At 34.5% G+C, this 19,816-nt stretch overlaps 1 long non-coding RNA gene across 1 annotated transcript in view; it reads right to left on the bottom strand.

Moving 5' to 3' along the window:
* Positions 1 to 232: 232 nt before the first annotated feature.
* Positions 233 to 19,816, bottom strand: part of LOC145679798 (uncharacterized) — a 41,131-nt gene continuing 21,547 nt past the window's right edge. Inside the window, exon 2 of the long non-coding RNA XR_014130551.1 lies at positions 233 to 539. This is a non-coding gene — a long non-coding RNA (uncharacterized LOC145679798). The remainder of the gene's footprint in view (positions 540 to 19,816) is intronic.

Below are 19,816 nucleotides of genomic sequence, written 5' to 3'. Positions count from 1 at the left end.
ATAGTTTTTGAGCAATAAGTCACTAACTGGAAATGTAGGAAAACACCAAAAATGACCTGGGGTCGAAAGGAATAATCACACAATTTTGCTCGTATAGGTACAAAGAAACAAACGATTTGTAAGTTACGAGGGCTTCGACTCAAGTTCTATTGATTATTTCAATAATCTGCAACATAAATCAATAAATAATAGTTGCCAGAAAAAAAACAGACTTTTGAAAAAAAACATGAAAAAGAACGATGTTTTTTTATTGAAAAAAAACTTCACAGAAAAAAAACAGTTTTTTTACAACACTAAACATACAAAAAGTGCAAAAATATACAAAAACATGCTTTACTACAGCGCAAACAATTTTTTCGCCGCTAGAATTACTATTTTTCGCACTGTGCGGCGCACGCAGTTTCCTTTGAAACGACTGATGACGTACAAACATCATTTAAATCATTTAAATATTAAATTAGCTCCCATTGTACAGTGCAAAATATCTTCCAGATAACAGCTTGGGCCGGGCCCTTGTATGCAGAGTAGGAAAAAAGTCACTGAAATGAGAGGGAAGCCGACAATTAATATATTATTATTGTAATAATTGTCAAAATTTATACGTAATATGTCATTTTAATTTACTAGATTAACTTTTTTCCTTTAATGGTATTCTCCTTTATTGTCCCAAAAGAAAGGGGCCAGCTATTGATACAATAAGGGGTCCCGAGGGGAGGAAGTTCCGAAGAACCATATACATATATAAAACAATTCAAGTGAGTCCGTTGTTTCTTCTGACAAGGGCAGCGGCGAAGATTTTTGTATTAGCGGCTCCATCCCACAATTACCCTTCTGCACCGAGATCTACTCATTGATTGGGATACCCAAATAACCTCTTGCCCCGAAGACATTTTTTAGGACCCTGTTATGATAGATTACAGAAAGTGTAGAAAATCATTTAAAACTCATTTTCGAAAAACAAAAAAATATTCGAAATAAAACAGTTCCACGCCAATAAACTACTATCTTATATTTTTGCGTAAAGGGAAAATTCAAGACATTGATGATTTCAGGGGGTGGACTGGGACAGAACTTCTCCGATGAGTCCAGAAGTTTCCCAGTGGACATATATCCTATCGTGCTCAATATACAGTATGCGGCAAAATAAACAGTTCTGAAATTCGCGTGCAAATAACTCGCGGGCACAATGTAGTATGAGCTGTGAGCGCTACACTGTATGCTTAGCTGTGTGTGGACTAGCAGAGTATGCACTTGGAGCGAGGATAATGTTACTCACAACAGAGGAGAAAGTGTTTATTTTAGAGCACTATTTCCGCTCATACGGTGTGGACCAGCATCTCACTGCAGGAGATGTGGGGTATGCTCAAGGAAGCAATTTTCCGAATAGATAATACCCTACCACTGCACTGGAGTTAAGAGAGAAGATTCGATCATTTGTTTTGTTGTTCCAGCAAGCTGTGTTCACTAACATGTTCATCGATCTACAGAACGGCTATGAAGAATGTTAGACGTAATGGTCAACATTTTGAACACGTGATGTACAGGCTCGATTCCTCTTAAATTTACAATTTGTGCTGAGTAACAGTTAGTTGACATCCTTTTGACATTTCTTATGTTTCTTTACGTTATACAATAAATAAACAAATAAATGTCAACGATATGATTTCAGAACTGTTTGTTTTGCCGCATATCGTAGTACTATTTTATTATTATTATTATTATTCCCAGTGCATTGTAATTCCTCCCGGAAAAAATCTTCTGAAATCATCACTCTTCTAAGGGAAATCTTATTAAAATGTTATTAAACATAAACTATTTGCGGAGCAAAACAATATATTCATATTAAAAAACAACATATGTATTACAGTTTCACCAACTAACACTTTGGCTTCATCAGACACACTTTCCTTTTTGTCCATCCTTAAACCCTTTGGTGTAACCTATTAGCTGGCGAAACTGTCATACGTATGTAGTTTTTTAATGTGAATATATTATTTTGCTCAGCAAATAGTTTATGTTTAATTATATACAAAACAAAGCTTCTATTTATGGAAGAAAATATTAAAATAGTTTTTTTAAAATTCTGTCTCCTACTTTGAACGGTGAGACCTCTATATACTGTATAGAAACAAAAAGAAGAACCAAGTCAAAAAGTAATTTTTTAATCTGTCGTAATCGGGAAGTTTTATTATTTATTTGTTTATTTATTTATTTTTGTTCATGATCACAAAACTCTTCAATAATATTGTCGAAAGTTAAAAAAAAAAAAAAAAAAAACGCGTCTCATTTGTAAACAATCTCTTCAGGTTTTTGAGAAATAGCATGCTTTGTCGTAGGATTGCTAATGAAACATTTATTTATGAAATATGAATAAGTGTCTGAGACGTTTTTGAGAATATTATACGAAGAAATTCATATTATACGAAGAACAAACTCGGTAAAGGGGATTTTCCCCAGAGAAATGACTTTTGTTATGTAATTATGGGTTTGTTAAGTAATATTGAACCAAAAAAAAGTCATTTTCGATTTTCACCATTGGTCAACTACTTATCCTGAGGATGGCATGGAAATTCGAAACCCCTTCCCTTAGAGAAACTTACCCAAGGTTTAAGTTTAAAATTTGGTCTGGATATGTTGATGGTTTAGTCTTTGGTGTGTATTCATAACGAACTTCAAAAACTAAATTTTTTGGTACGTCAGGGCGCTAAAATGTATAAATCTCGAATTTGATTTTCTTTCACTATCACAAGATCTTCCTATTGTTGTTAGGAAGTTCTAGGAAATAATACACTCAAGTTTAGTTTTTCTTTAAGAACCACAAGCAGTGAAACTGGAATGAACTTTTCTGAAATATTGAAAAAAAAAAAAAAAAAAAAAAAAAAAAAAAAAAAAAAAAAAAACTAGAAATTGCCATTATTTTTCTGGATGAAAGTCCAGAGTTGAGTTGATTTTAGTTTAGCGTCCCGTTCAGCAGCGAGTCTATATGAGACGTGGACCTACTGATTAACGTGGAATCCGAACCACATGAGCTCCCGCCGGGAATCGAACCCGGGTCTTCCACGCCAAAGGCGCGTACGATAACCGCTTAGCCACGAAGGAGCTCAATGAAAGTCCAGAAATCATAGTTCCTGCTAGTCATAGTACATAAGAGATGAGTTTCGGTTAGAAAATAACTTGAATCTGATCTTTGGAAGGGTATCATTCGTATGTGGCCTATTGTACCTAATTATTGTTATTATTCAAATTTTAAGAAAAAATATGTAGTATGGGAAGAAGAATGGATGTCCATAGGAAATACCCGTACAAATTCCGACTCCAGTTATATTCTTATTGCTACTTCCCTTCATATTTTACTCTGGTTTAGGACTGACAGTGGATCACTTGTTTATGTCAAACTAGGAACAACTTTTTCACTAACGTTTGCGAAGACATGTTATATTTTCTTGTCTGTATTAAGGGTAAAAGTGGATCTGCAAAGGTAAGGGGACGCATGACATCACACCGTCCCCCGTGCCTATCTTTGCCCATTGTAACTCTTTCAAAAAGTGGGGGGACCCCACGGATATTTTCTGGTAGTGGGGGATGGCATTCCCCGTGTTTCCCCTCACTTTTACCCCTGATCTGTATAGATTAATGGTAAGGCAATTCAGATCTTTCTGGCCGTCGTCCTTTTTCATTTTTGGGGGCAGGTCTCCTGGAAAAATCCACAAGAGGTACTTTACTATTGGGGGTTTATTTTTTCGGTCTATTTGCTCAGGAATGACTCAGGCGTTTTGGTTCATATTTCTAAATAAATATTTTATTACTAACCTGACAATATGCCATAACTAGTTTATCCTGAAAGAATCCACAAGGGGTGGTTTACTTCTGGGATGATTTTTTTCGACGATTTTATTCCTACTTTATATATAAATATTTCATGAACCTGCATAACATATTTGCCCTGAAATAATCCATAAAGAGTAGTTTACTCTTGAGATGAATTCTTTATGGGCTACTTTCTCAAGAGCGTTTCAGTCTCGATCATGTAACTTAAACACTTTACAAATTTGACTTACGTAAAATTCAAGCTTATTCGCACAGAACTCATAGAAGTCAGTGATGTTCAAGAAGAGGTGGAAAATATCTTAAGAAGTACATAAAATTTATTATTTTTAAAAAAGGGGAAAAGAATGAATATAATAATGCCTCAACAACTTTCGGGCTAGTAATTTGATTGGAAATGTCTATGAGTATGAAGAAGAAAAAGTGTTGTATATCAATGTGTAAGTCATTGATAGGATTGGGTCTTTGCACAGGAAACAATCCCTAAGGAGAGGAGAAGGTTGAACAGTTTTTCTCTCTTCTCATCAGATTTTCGAAACAGTTGGGGACGGGGGAGAGAATATTGAAATTTTGTACAATAACAGTGGCCAACACTGAGTTTGTTAATCTGAACTCCTAACATGGGAAAAAAGAAAGTTAAAGGTTTCTCGCTCTTCATGAGATATCCGAAATCGTTCAGTCTAGAACTTTTAAAATTTGTGGTCACGTTTTCCATATCCAGTAAGCATTAGGTAAGATTGAGTGTTGACAAATTTCACTTGGAAAGGTGGGTAGAGGCAGAAAAAGATCTTCTGCTATCGTTACACATTCCTTATGAAATGCTGAGCATCTGCTATTTATTTTATTTTATAAAGTTGTATACTATTTATTTTGGTATATAGAGTATTAATATTTCATACAATGTCTAGACTTGGATAAGCTGTGTTACTGTGAAAAAACATTTGAGAGGGAACTTCCAGAAAATTCATTTTGAGTAAGCTAAGAATTTTTAGTAAAAATCTCCACGAAACGCGATTAGCGTGCAAGAATCTTTCAATTTCGAACTTAACTTGGTTTCAATGTTGGCAAAATACATTTGTGTGTCTCTTTGAAAAAAAAATAGAGGGATGGGGGACGAAAGATGGCGCCTAGCAATATGCATGAATTGGGTGAATCCACTACATTTGGGTGCGAGACTCGGTTTGAGTTTGATTTGACTCCATCTTGACACTGTGAATAGCTTTAACAAAACAAACTGACTAAAGCACCAAATATATATTAAATACTTGTATTAAATACTTCATTCATTCATCAGATACGTAATGTTGAAGGCGCGATGATGGCAATGTAACTTTGCTGAAACTGTTGCACAAGTATTTAATATATATTTGGTGTTTTAGTCAGTATTGTTTTATTAATACTGTGGAAACTATGATGAACAAGATACAAAGTGTGAAAAGACGTTTAAAATGATTACATGATTGACTTAATGAAATCGAACTATTTACCATTGACAAGTTTCCTGAAAACAAAGAAAAGTTTAGTTTTCAAGTATTATCTATACATTTTGTGCTTCCTGAGCGAAGCAGTAGTAGCATCATTTTAGGTTTTGCCATGACGGAAGGGGTGAAGATTGTTCACCGACGTAACTTTCTTCCTTTCTTAAACGACGTTTCTTAAAAGCATATTAGTATACAATTTATAAAAAAGCGTGTGTTTGTCAAACTCAGGGGGTAACTAACCCTTGATTTTCATAAGTGACGACCCTGGAACGAAGAACGTGCACGTATTTTCTACTAATCAACTCTGAATTTAAGTACAAGACACATTTTTTCTTTGTCCTTAGCAAGAAACTATTACAGCTTATAATGGTAGTCTCTGGAGGATAAAAAAAAATAACAACGTTCGAAACTTCCGCATTTTAAATATTTTAACGTTTATTCTTCCAATTATTTTCTTCTAAATGACTTATTACTTATTCATGCATGTGAGTAGTTTAAAATTGTATTTAATTGAATATAAGGAAGGCATAATATAAAGAAAGTTTAACACCTACAACAAACATAAATTTAGTAAGTTTTTGTATTAAACATTTTCCCCTTTTTATGTTCCCTTTATTTCTAAAGACAGACTATTAAATAAGTTATAAATTATGAGTATATTTTATATATATATATATATATATATATATATATATATATATATATATATATATATATATATATATATATATATGTATATGTATGTATGTATGTATGTATGTATGTGTGTGTGTGTGTGTGTGTGTTTCTTTTCGTGTTTGGTTTTTACTGTAGCCCCAAAAATTTTAATAAAAAAGACAAGGATAAAAAGTATTCCTTGAAGCTATTTTTCCTGTATGTAGGAAATTAAACTAGCTCACCTCATGAACTATAATTCAAATGTAAATTACCACATACAGTTGAGAAAAATTGCATGTAAGAACTATGAAATATCAGACGCAACTTTTTGTTATTTTTTTTTCTTTTCGGGTGGGTGTAGGAAGTGTATAGCTATGATGTTGTTAAAAAAGAAGTTTTCATTTTCAACTGTTTTGAGTATCCAATTTCAAATAAACTAAGTATTTTTTCAAATCTCATTTGAGGTCAGATTGAATGAGTACTCCTTTCTTTGACATTCTTTATACTTTAAAACAAATTATCTGGAATAAATGGGTAAAAAAAAGAAGAAAAAGGTTAAAATAGCGTGACATAAAAGACCTTGAATACATCAGAATTGTACCTTGAATCTGCTAGAATGTCGAAAACAACAGTTGAATGACACTCAATGGAAAAGAAATTACAAGATATTATAAGAAAGAACGAGAATAATGAGAGAACAATATTGTTGACTGATAAACAACTTAATACGGGATCTCAGCTCAAGTGCGGCTATTTCTTTGTAAATTTGGGAGGGGGACCTTCAGATACAGAAAGCACGTATGAAGATTTTAAGACAAATTGCGTTCGAATTATACTAAATATTGTATATTCATAAACAATGTGGGGAGAGGGGGGCACACGAGCTCTCCCCAAGGATCGACGCCCTTATCTCAGGTTGAGGTAGCTAATGAAAAATGTTGGACCTATGTTATGTATTGAAAGAATAAACTAAATCAAAATCTACTTTATTTATTTCCTCATTCTCAAAAAAAAATCTTTTATTCATTTCCTTCAAGTCTATGAACTAGTTTACCGCCACTTGTAATATTTAATAATTTTCTACGAACTAAGAAATGCACAATTGAACAAAATTGAAGATTTCTTGTGGGAGCTTCGTAAATGCTAGATTTAATTTTTCAGACAAAGAAAAAAATGCTAATTTTCTGGTTAGAACACACGAGCGAATGTTTATACAGGTAATATACCTAAATTATAAATACATACAAGGTCTGTCCGGAATGTAGTCATAAATTTTATTGTGAAGCGATTGTACGTTGTAGTGCGATTTACCCCCGGGATCGATAGTGGTGTTACTGAACTACCGAGCGAGTGCTTGCTCAATTGTCTCCGAGCTTTCGGAGGTGAAGAACGGGCAATTTTGTATACATCTGTTTCGTCTCTTGTACTACCATGAGCAAAATAAATGACGCGTCTCTTTATTTTGAAGTTTTTTGAAAATATCTCCGCTTTCTTTATATGTTCGAAATTTCGGAAGGTTTCCCCAGCAGGACAGGTTAATAACAAACCCGTTTTTAATATTTGTGTTAGATATTAGCTTAAAATAAAGAAATTAGAAGCAAAAAACGTTAAATCGACAGAAATCTCGAGAATTACCAACTCTGCTAAAGTGGGAAATTTTCAAGAACGCGAGGGAATTCTGCATTTCAACACGAAGCAGCGACATCTACGTCATTGAGAGAAGCGTGGATTAGATCTACAAACGAAAATTTTAACGAAATATTTCTAGTATGTCTTATTATATGCATTATCAGCGAACTCCAAATATATGAATCTATGCTAAGTATTAACGTATAGATAGTGCAAATAGTGGAAATTACCTATGGAAAAAGACGAATTGTTAGCCCAATCGTAATGAAAAATCGTCTTCACTGTAGAACAGGTTCAGCTTACGTAAGAGAGCAAATAGCTCAGTTAGGTAAAGCAACGAGTTTGTATACCGAAGGTAGACGGTTCGAATCCCGTGGAAGTACTGTTGTCATTTTTATTACTAAGGTTATTTTATTTATTTTTTATTTGGGAAAGAATCAAATTGTAACATATGTGTAAAACTCATGACGATACTAAAAAAAAAAAAAAAAAAAAAGAGAGAGAGAAAATATCGTCGCATTTGCATTAGTGTCTCTAATTTTTGTTTGCAAACAGATTCGTAATTATTTCCCCTGTGCTCACTGATGCATAACGAATGTTTTCCAGTAAATGTTAATTCTAATTTGGAGAATTTTATAGTTTCACAATGTTTCTCACTACATAGTCTTCTATATACGTGTTTGGATATTTTGATAACAGATTTCCCTATTAAATGTTTAATTTTCTCTATAAATATTTGTCTTAAATTGAAATTGTTTTGAATTTACTACATAAGGTAAGTAGACCCAAGGAGGAGAACTCAAGTAATAGATATTCTACGTAAAAGCAACCTATTGTAGAATGATGATGCTTCTTACCTTCAGCACATAATCTTAACGTTAGAGAGTCAGAGAGAGAAAAATCCTGGTTTTTCCTCCTCTATGACCACCCATCTTAAACCTCTACATATCATTGTTCGTCTCACATAATTTCGGCTCTCCAAAGACATTCATATTTATTATTATTATTATTATTATTATTATTATTATTATTATTATTATTATTATTATTATTATTATTATTATTATTAATGAATATGCCACCCTTACATAATGTTGTAACTTTACACATCTTAGTTTAAAGTGCTTTCTTTAGTAATAATTTGAGCAACCACGTCACAAAATTTAAAATGTATGAGGGGGCACGACGTTTTATTTCCCCACCTCTCTTTTCAGCACCCTCCAACAGAAGGTATATAATTTCTGAGAAGCAGGGCAGACAAAATGAATAAGAAATATATTTAGAGCATCCTTTCCTCCTTCGTGAATGTAATATCACGTAGCATTTTTTATTCTACTGAAGACGACCCTAGGCCGTTATGGTTAGGTAACAAAAGAAATACCTAATATATTTATAGCGCCCCTTATCTGTAATATTACCTCTTCTTAATTTGTTCCAGGCTTCCTTACACAACCAAGGGTGACAGAAAGAATAGGAAAAGTGTCTAAAGATTACAAAAGACTTTATATTTTGTCAGAAACAAGGCAGTATATACACAACATTGTTTTCGTTAACAAGTGTTTCACCCTTGAGTCGCTTATAAAATTATGCAGAATAACTTTTGCCGATCATTGTTCTAGAGGGATTTGTCCAGGATGGTTTGGTGTCGAACTAATAACGATAAGTATATTTATTTACATCACTGTTAAAGAAATAGCAAACTTTCTGAAAGGAACTTACTTAGGAAACAGATCTTCCTTCTACTTAGCCAGAGCCCACTCTGAAAAATTGCATCTGGCATTCTGAGTGAAAGTTCTATGGGACTATTAGAAAAATATATTCCCGTTTTCACGCTGATGGTAGAATTTCTTAAACAGTTATTGAATTACGTTCGAAGGGTAGGCGTAAATAGCTCCCCCGCAACAATGTGGCGTGGGGACCGCACAAGCTGCAAGGCCAAAAAATATACAGAAAGTACGCAGGGGCGAAGCAGGCCAAATTTTCACACGGGCAAAGTGACTTTTTGGCGCCCTTCCCCTAGTAGTAGCCTATATTTTACATTTTATCATAGTGTTTTTAATAGTTTAAACCAGGAGCGTCATTTCAGATTTTGCTTTGGGGTGGGGGGCAAGACCTCTTGATATAAGTAAAATTTCGCGTTTTTCACTGATTTACTACTATTCTAATGATAAAATCTATATACATCTCAAACTCACGGGGGGCAAATGCCCCTCCCTGCCCTCCCTAAATGACGCCCCTGTTTTAAACCCATTTTCAAAAAGAAATCCATTACCTAGGAAAAGTTCACAAAGAATATGGCCCGCTATAAACAATACCAACTCCACCCCCCCTGGTCTAGTGGCTAGCACGCCTGCCTTCTGTGGTACCGGGTCCAATTCCCGGTGGATTACTGTTGAACGATAAAAGTGGTTCGGATTCCACTATAATTAGTATCCACATCTCCCTTACCCATTAAGGCATAACCGTGGAACGCTAAACTCAAGCAAACAAACAAACAATACTTAATTCCCGGCACTCTTTATTCTACATGCCATCTCTCAATTTTTCGATACAGCCCCCTTAGTACTATGAAACTCTCTTCTTCCATAGTGAAATGGAAAAAGATCATATAATTGCCACTACTTTACAAGAATATAAACCAAAAACGTCAGTAGAAAGCACATTATAAAATTTACTTTTTGAGGCTCGTTTTGGTGCCCCTCTTTCTCTGGCGCCCCGGGTAGTCGCCCGGCCCTTAGTCCGCCCTTGAAAGTACGGACGCATAACTAAGGACTGCGGAGGAGAGGTTAACCTTCATGTTATGCCACTGGTTTGACGTGTTTGAAATGTTCAGTAATAAAAGGCAATGATGATAACCCGTGCCGGTTTTAATTTTCAGATACCGGTTCTGAAAGACGGGCCTGAGCCTAAAAAAAAATGTTCAGTAAGTGATCAGTTGGTGAAATAATTTCGACGGTTACTGATGTTTAAAGTTTAGCTAAGACAAAGCTACCTAATCAAATACATTTGATATCGCGATGTCACAATTTGATTTTTCCTCACATAAAAAAGATAAAAACAATAGTAATAAAAACCCTTACTCGTACTGGGCTCCTAACTAACTAACAACCTAATTCTTACAGACTAGTTGCTCTGACCAACTGAGTTTCGATTTCTTACGCGAAAGAAGTCTGTTATATTAAGAGGCATGCTTTTCATTATCAAAACTGTTCGAAGTAATACGAACATGGCTTAAGAACAGGGACGGAACTGAATTACCACTCGATTGACCTTGAGGGCAAATCACCAAAGCGTAGCTATAAACGTAAGTTCAGCATGCATTTCTCTGGAGTTGTGTTCAATATTCCTATCTGCCAGTCATGCTTGTTCGTAGGAGTAATATGTTACAAACCTAACCTTTCGATAGAGCACAATGACAGAGAATCAAAATTAATGAATTCTTGCCCTTGTGAACTTGGGATACCACCATGTGCAATAAAACTGTCGCGTCTTCTGAAGTGATATTTTATCGAAAATAACTCGTTTTCCTTTATATATCCGAAGTTTTTGAGGGTTTCAAAATGAGGAAACGTTACTGACAAACAAGGACGCATTTAGGGGTGGGTCCAGGTGGTCCGGACTCCCCTCTGAAATCCCATCTTCTCTGTAAATTTAGCCTAAATTTAAGGATTATCTTTTAAATTTTATTATAATTTATCCTAATATTGAAGTCGGACTTCTCCCGAAATAAATTACTGCATACGTGCCTGCTGACAATTCTCAATATATTCCTTAAATAAGTAAAATAACTAAATTAGGAGCAAAAAGCTTCAACACGGGCTAACTTTTGTCCACTGCCAATATTGTTAGAAGGGATATTAATAGCAGAAACTGCTAGGCAATGCTGAACCTTGGAACTTCACTCCGAACAGCAAGCTTATTATTGAGAACTACATATGAAACATTTTATCAAAACTTATCTAGCTTTTACCTGGCATGAAATTATTATATACACCAAAATTCACTCTCTTAAAATGTGTATCTAAACATTGCTCTACGTATTTATTATTTAAGCAATGAAAATTATTTATCGAAATATGTGAGCAGGGAATTCTAACAGCCAGCCATTTTATTTAAATCGTAGTAAACCCTGTAACCGGGCGTTAACGTGAAGACAAAGCTTGGTCCATTGGTAAAGTGTTGGAAGAATATAAACTCAATGTTCGTAGGTTCGAATCTATCCACTCACCATAACATTTTGTTCTTATGTGTAACGATGAAATAAGAAAGAAAAAATGTATAACCGTTAAGACAAAACTTCAACCAAGTCTGAAGAGAACAATACTAAAAAAGTAATACAATGACGTCAACCAAAAATTATTTCATGTAGCGTTTGGACGAAATTACAGCTGTTAACAATTGCAGAAATAAAAACAGGCTGTAATGCAGTCTAGACTTCTGAATGCATTTACTTCCTGAAAACTGGTATGCCGTTAATCATTGTAAAACCTTTCAATTGGAAGTGAAATGACACAAACTAAAACAGTTTTAAATCAATAAATGTCTATGTGTAAAAGTAGGTGTCTTTTATCTGTAGTTCTGAGTTCCTCTTACTTTGAAGTGACAAATGAGAGAAGAAAGTATGGTGTTCGAAAAAAAAATCAAATTTGAGATTTCAACGAATTTACACGTATTATAGCCCCTAACACCGAAAAAGTTATTTTTCGATACATGTCCATCAGTTCGTCCGTCCGTTCGCTACACTTTTCTGTGCACTCGCCTAGAAGCCATACCTGAAGCCATACCTCGCCTAGAAGCCATACTTGAACATACCGTAAATTAGTTGAAAAATTTACGGTATGTTCAACTTATCTGCACCAAATTTTAGTTTAAGATTTTCATAGTATTTCCTATAGTTTTTTTATTTCCCTCCTACTCCCAAAACAAGGGTAGTTTCCTGTACGATGAAAATAAAAAAAAGATATTTTCTCATAACTGGCTCTAACGATCTTGTTTTCTTTCTTTTTTTATAAATCAATATTTAATTAGCAACCCTATTTTGTGGTATAAGGCATTTATCTGAGAAAAATCTACAAGGGGTAGTTTATACTAAGGGGGTGAGTTTTTTCTCAGTGATTTTCTCAAAATGGACTCAAATGTTTTCGTTCATATTTCATAAATAAAGATTTCATTAATAACTTATCAATATGGCATAACTCGTTTGTCCTAAAAAAAATGCGAGGGGTAGTTTATTCTTGGTGGAGTGTTGTCTGGGCGATTTTCTCAAAAACGACTCAAAAGAGTTTATTCATATTTCAAAAATAAATATTTCGTTAATAACCGAACAATATGGCAAAACTCGTTTGTCCTGAAAAAATATGCGAGGGGTAGTTTACTCTTGGGGGTGTTTTTCCTCCACGGTTTTCTCAAAAATGAGTCAAGCAATTTTGTTCGTACTCAGAAATAAATATTTCATTAAAAACCTAGTAATATGGAATAACTCGCTTACCCTGAAAGAATCCTCAAGAGATAGTTTATTCGGGGAGTTATTTTTCCCTCACGATTTTCTCAAAAATTACTCGGACAATTTTATTGATAATTCATAAATAAGTATTTCATTAATAACCCTATATTTTAGTATAAGTCATTTCTATGAAAAACAATTACAACGGATAGTTTATTTTTGGGGTCAAGGTTTTTTCCCCGACAATTTTCTCGAACGACAGGCGATTTTGTTCAAATTTCGCAAATAAATATTTCATTAATAACCAAAAGTATATCTTAACTCATTGTTCGAAACAATTCACAAGAGGTAGGTTACTCCTGACGTGTTCTTTTTGAACGACTTTCCCAAAGTGACTCATTTGATTTTTTTCATATTTCATAAACAATGATTGCATTAATTGGTCTATTATATGTCTAATGAAAATGTGCTCAAAGTGTGAGTTAGTTTTGTAGTATGGATTTTCTTCAATCAAAGTTTTTTATTTGATAATCTGACATTCGATGTATTTGAATAATACGATAATTTTATTCGTATTATCCAAATACACACTTCAGTAACAACTGCGGCCTAACACAGTTAAGAAATTGAATTGAAAAAGTTTAGTGCGGTGGCCCTGTAATTGAATATTTTTTGAGAAGCTCCCTAGCTTTTTGTGGTAAACTCAGGCGTTTCTTTTTCGAGCGACAAAAGAGAGAAGAAAATATAGTGAATGTAAAAATAATATCAAATTCAGATTTCAACGGATTTACATGTTTCATGGCGTCTACATACCGAAAATGTGACTTTTCGACACCCGTCCTTCCGGTCCGTCCGTTCGGCACACTTTTATATGCACTCGCCTAGAGGCCATACCGTTCAACTTGTCTATACCAAATTTTAAACTTAGGGTTTACTTAGTATTCTTACAGGAGCTTTTCCATTTGTTTCCTACCACCTAAAATAAGTGTGGTTTACAAACAGCCGAAAATCGGAAAACGCTATTTTCTCAAAAATGGTTTTAACAATTTTGTTTATTTTTCATTAATCAATATTTAATTAACAACCCTATATTGCAGTATCAGATATTTCTCTTAGAAAAATTTACGAGGGGTAGTTTATTCTTGGAGGTGACTTTTTCTCGACGATTTTCTCAGAAAAGACCCTGGCGAATTTTGTACACACTTCATAAATAAATATTTGACCTTACAACATGGTATAAGTCAATTGACCTGAAAAATATATGAGTAGTAGTTTATTCTTGGACTTGAATTTATTCCCAGTGAGTTTCTCAAACACGACCAGTTGGCAACCCTGTATCTCGACAACGAAGCTGAATTAGAAAACTGCAAGAGGACCATTTGTCTCCTTTTGATGTCACGAATCACCTCCCGAAGTTTGTGGACATCTTTCAGGTTCACCCTTAATGAAGCTTCTTTTCGAAAAGTTAACTATTAACTTTAGGCATTGTTTATCTTTTTTTAAATCACAAATGTCGTTATTAATTTTAAGGAGAGAACTACTTCTGAGAGAATAGATCTTGAAAAATAATTTTAAAACTTAGTCTTTTGTTTTCGAGACATTCCAGACAAGACGAGACATTTTACAAGCTATCTCGTGTCCAAAACATTTGCCTCGTATTATCTTGAATGTCACAAAGCGCGTCTTGTCTCTTTCTCGAGACATGTCTTATCTCGTGCGCATTCGTTAACACTTGGGAAGGATTATCTTTCTACTCAAAGCATTGTTTTTATAATGGTTGCATATTTATGATAATTGCTGTCCACATAAATTACAGTCCTTTCAGTTGAATTAATTTTTATTATTATTATTATTGAAATTGCAATATCTAGTTTAACGTTGGACGATTATGCACCTACGCTAAGGGAGAATGATGATGAATGAAATGGTGAAATGAAGAAAGTGGGAGGAAAATGGAAAATCTCAAGAAAACACATACCCATGCACACGGTATTTGTCCACCTCAAATTTCACTTGGCACGAAGTGGAATCGAGCCACGGACCCCCTGCACCAAAGGTCCCTGCAATGCTTTATTATTATTATTATTATTATTATTATTATTATTAATAATAATAATAATAATAATAATAATAATAATAATAATAATAATAATAATAATTGAAGCGAGCTTAACGAGTTTCAACCGTACGACTCAACCAACGTTTGGGTGTCTGTTCGTTCGTCTGCTCCTCTCATAAAAGACATTTCATTTTAATGAAACTAGTAAGTGCCTTCTTTTAGCTCTGCGAAGTAACTATTGCTTGGAATATGAATCTGCAAAACATAAGAGGTAAAATTAACCAAATGGTGCAAGTTTCCACTTATATATACAAAACAATTTTGCAATATCAACTACGTGAATCTTGTCCCATAAAGAAGCCGAAACCTCTACACCGAAGAGCCCTCCGAAATTTGATCATTGTCCACACGGACTGAAATTGTCATTTGAAGCCAAGACTTTAATATGAAGCCAATAATTTCTTTAAAATAGACGGAAAATTCGGAAGTTATAAGCATTTTCATATTTTTGCCTTTTCCCATTAGGGAGCCGTAGCCCCCTATACTGAAGACCCCCCCGGAGATTTGATCATTGTCCACTCGGACTGAAATTGTCATTTGGAACCAACACTTTAATACGAAGCAAAATATTTCTTTAAAATAGACGAAAAATTCGAAAGTTATAAACATGTTAATAATTTTGCCTTTTCTCATAAGGGGGCCGTATTAGCCTACACTGAAGAGCCCCACGAGATTTGATCATTGACCACTTGGACTGAAATTCTCATTTGAAACCAAAACTTTAATATGAATCCAAAAATTAAACTTTTACATCAATTTAAACTGACTGGGTTCCAGTTCCCCCCACTATTGTTTAGTTTAGTTAAGTGGTAATTTGTGACAGCTTCACATCATCAAAAGAATGTTTCACTTCCCCTCCCCTCCCCCAGGAGTTCGTGCTGGATCCACCACTGGAATCAATAGACACTCTTCCTATTCTTTTTGTCACCCTTGATTGTGTAGGGGCTCCCTCGTACAAATAAAGAAGCGGTAATATTACAATCAAGGGGCGCTATATATTAGGTATTTTTTTAGTTACCTACCCCTAACCGCACAGGGCCATCTTTCGTAGAATAAAAAATATTACGTGATATTCCAATCATGAAAGGGGAGAGGATGCTGTAAATATATTTCTTATTCATTTTGTCTGTCCTGCTTATCAAAAATTACTTTCCGTTGGAAGGCTACTGAAATGAGAGGGGCAAAATAAAAAGTCGTACCCCCTCCTACATGATTGCTCAAATAAGTACTAAAGAAGCATTTTAAACTAAGATATTTAAGATTTAAACTAGGAAACTAAGATATCCTACATTATGTAAGAATGGCATATTCAGGATGATTATTATTATTATTATTATTATTATTATTATTATTATTATTATTATTATTATTATTATTATTTGAATGCTTTTGGAGCACCGAAATTTTGTGAGACGAACAATGATATGTAGAGGTTTAAGATGGGTGGTCATAGAGGAGGAAAAACCAGGATTTTTCTCTGTCTGACTCTCTAACGTAAAGATTATGTGCTGAAGGTAAGAAGCATCATCATTCTACAATAGGTTGCTTTTACGTAGAATATCAATTACTTGAGTTCTCCACCTTGGGTCTACTTACCTTATGTAGTAAATTCAAAACAATTTCAATTCAATACAAATACATTGTAAAACTTTTCCGTAATTAAACATCTAGGGAAAATTAAACATTTAATAGGGAAATCTGTTATCAAAATATCCAAAAACGTAGATAGAAGACTATCTAGTGAGAAATATTGTGAAACTTTATAAAATTCTCCAAATTAGAATTAACATTTACTGGGAAACATTCGTTATGCGCCAGCGAGCATATGGTGAGCAGTGAGCACAGGGGAAATAATTACGAAACTGTTTGCAAACAAAATTAGGGACGCTAATGCAAGTGCGACAACAGCATTTTTTCTTTTTTTGGTATCGTCATGAGTTTTACACATACGTTACAACTTGATTCTTTCCCAAATAAAAAAATTAAAAAAATAACCGTAGTGTAGTGATAAAAATGATAACGGCACTTCCACGGGATCGAACCCGCTACCTTCAGCATACAGACTCGTTGCTTTAACTAACTAAGCTATTTGCTTTCTTACGTGAAATGAGCCTGTTTCGGTAAAGACGATATTTCATTACGATCGTCCTACCAATTCGTCCTTTTCCATAGATAATTTCCACTATTTGCTCTATCTTTATGTTAATACTTAGCATATATTCATATATTTGGAGTTTGCAGATAATGCATATAATAAGACATACTAGAAATATTCGTTAAAAGTTTAGTTTGTAGATTTAATCCACATTTCTCTCAATGACATAGATGTCGCTGCTTCGTGTTGAAATGCAGAATTCCCTCGCGTTCTTGAAAATTTCCCACTTTAGCAGAGTTGGTAATTCTCGAGATTTCTGTCGATTTAATGTTTTTTGCTTCTAATTTCTTTATTTTAAGCTAATATCTAACACAAATATTAAAAACGGGTTTGTTATTAACCTGTCCTGCTGGGGAAACCTTCCGAAATTTCGAACATATAAAGAAAACGGAGATATTTTCAAAAAACTTCAAAATAAAGAGACGCGTCATTTATTTTGCTCATGGTAGTACAAGTTGCGATGCAATGCTCACTGAAAGAAAGATACGCGATCAAATTTCGTGCGAAACTCGGGAAGTCTGCAGCGGAAGCTTTTCCAATGGTTCAACTGGCCTTCGGGGATGAGTGTTTATCACAAAGACGAGACTATAGATGGCACAAGACGTTTTTGGAAGGCCACGAAGAGGTCGACGATGAAGACCGTGCCCGTGCTGGACGCCCGTCAATTTCCTCAAATGACGAAAATATGACTCGTGTGAAAGAAGTTTCGACGATCGAATGAGTGTTCGCTAAATGACCTACATGTTAAATATTCCAAAACATATCGTCCATGATTTGCACATGAGAAAAGTGTGGCCGAAGTTTGTCCCAAGAATTTTAACTGACGACCAAAAATCTCGCTGAGTGAAAATTTGTCAAAACGCTTTGGAAATCTATGAAAATTATACTCACTTTCTGCATAATGTTATCACAGATGATGAAACGTGGACCCGAAACGAAGAGATAGAGTACCAAATGGCCAGGGTTGTTAAAAATCCAGTTAAAAAAAACAGCCCAGTGAGTTTTATTGGGCAAAGTTGGGTTTTATTGGGTAGTATTGGGGTTTATTAAATTTTGTACGTATATTTAAAGCCGTATCACTACTTAAAATACCATTTTAGCATATATGTTCTACTGTACACTTGAAACTATGGAATTGCCTTGTGGACCGCGGTAATTCACGTCTGGCGCGGTTTCCTAGTTCGATCCCAGTTTCCACCATGTGCGTTTAGTCTTAGAGAAATATCGTGTGCATGGGATTCTCGGGGTTCTCCCGTTTCCTACCACTTTTATCATGCCACCATTATCCATATCATCACAGTCTTCCTTAGCCCTGGTGCATATCATGAGACATTGAACTAAACTTAGAAATAACAAAAAAGAAAGAAAATAATGCACAGGGAATCTGGAAGTCACATATGCGTTTCGTGGGATACACTTTGTACCATTGACACTTGCTTATATTTCGATTTCTAGAAAGAAGAAAGTACATAATTTTCTAGAGTAACGAAGAGGTATATAATTTTATGTAATAAAGAATAGGAATAAAGTCCCCTCTTACACTTATGATTCAAATCCCTGAGCCAGCCAGTCGCCCTGAGTTTCACTCAAAATCAGTGGCGAAGAGTGATAGTTTCAAAAGGGGAGGCCCAATGTTCTTCTACTACTACTATTACTACAACAACAACAACAACAACAACAACAACAACAACTACTACTACTACTACTACTACTACTACTACTACTACTACTACTACTACTACTACTACTACTACTACTAATAATAATAATAATAATAATAATAATAATAATAATAATAATAATAATAATAAAAGAAAGATATCAGACATAAATATTTTACTACAGAAACACAAGAAGACAAATTCATATAAATTTAACGTAATTGTAGTCCATCGACAGCACTTATTCGATCCGGATCTCAATTTTCATAATGAAATTCACGTATGTGACTCATAGCTGATCTTAATTCACCGTAATGCAATTTAATTGTTTTAATTGGGCGTGATCGGGTGGGGAAGATGGATTATCACATTATCTGCGCTTCACAAGAAACATATGTTGTTTAGTCTACTTGTACTAAAAGAAACTCTGCTTGGAAGTTTCGTCTTTAATTATATTGTTCAAAACATATGACAAGCATTCAATCAAGTCATTTTGAGTGTCACTTAATTTCCCTTTAAAAGCAGAATCAGACTTGAATATTTTTTCATACACTACATGTCACGATTTTGTACCAATGCATGCAGAACCAAGGATGTTATAAAATAGAGGATCTGCCCATACAACAAAATCGTGAAGCCATACGTCACAGCTTCGCCCCACCTACTCTGCCCACTCCGCGCCACTAAGAGCGAATTTTTCGAGCCGACAATCATGGCGGAAACGAGAGTAGCCAATTAGACGTGCCGGTTCAGACATGCTGGGTTGTTTTCTGGCTTCATTGAGTTCATATCATAAAGATATGTATGGGCAGCCAGATCCTCTATTTTATAACATCCTTGTGCAGA

Source organism: Thermobia domestica, chromosome 2, assembly GCF_964235325.1.
Source record: "Thermobia domestica chromosome 2, izTheDome1.hap1.1, whole genome shotgun sequence".
NCBI classification, from domain to species: Eukaryota; Metazoa; Arthropoda; class Insecta; order Zygentoma; family Lepismatidae; genus Thermobia; species Thermobia domestica.
The sequence above is the reverse complement of the archived record's forward strand: the minus strand, read 5'-3'. Positions and strand labels throughout refer to the sequence as shown.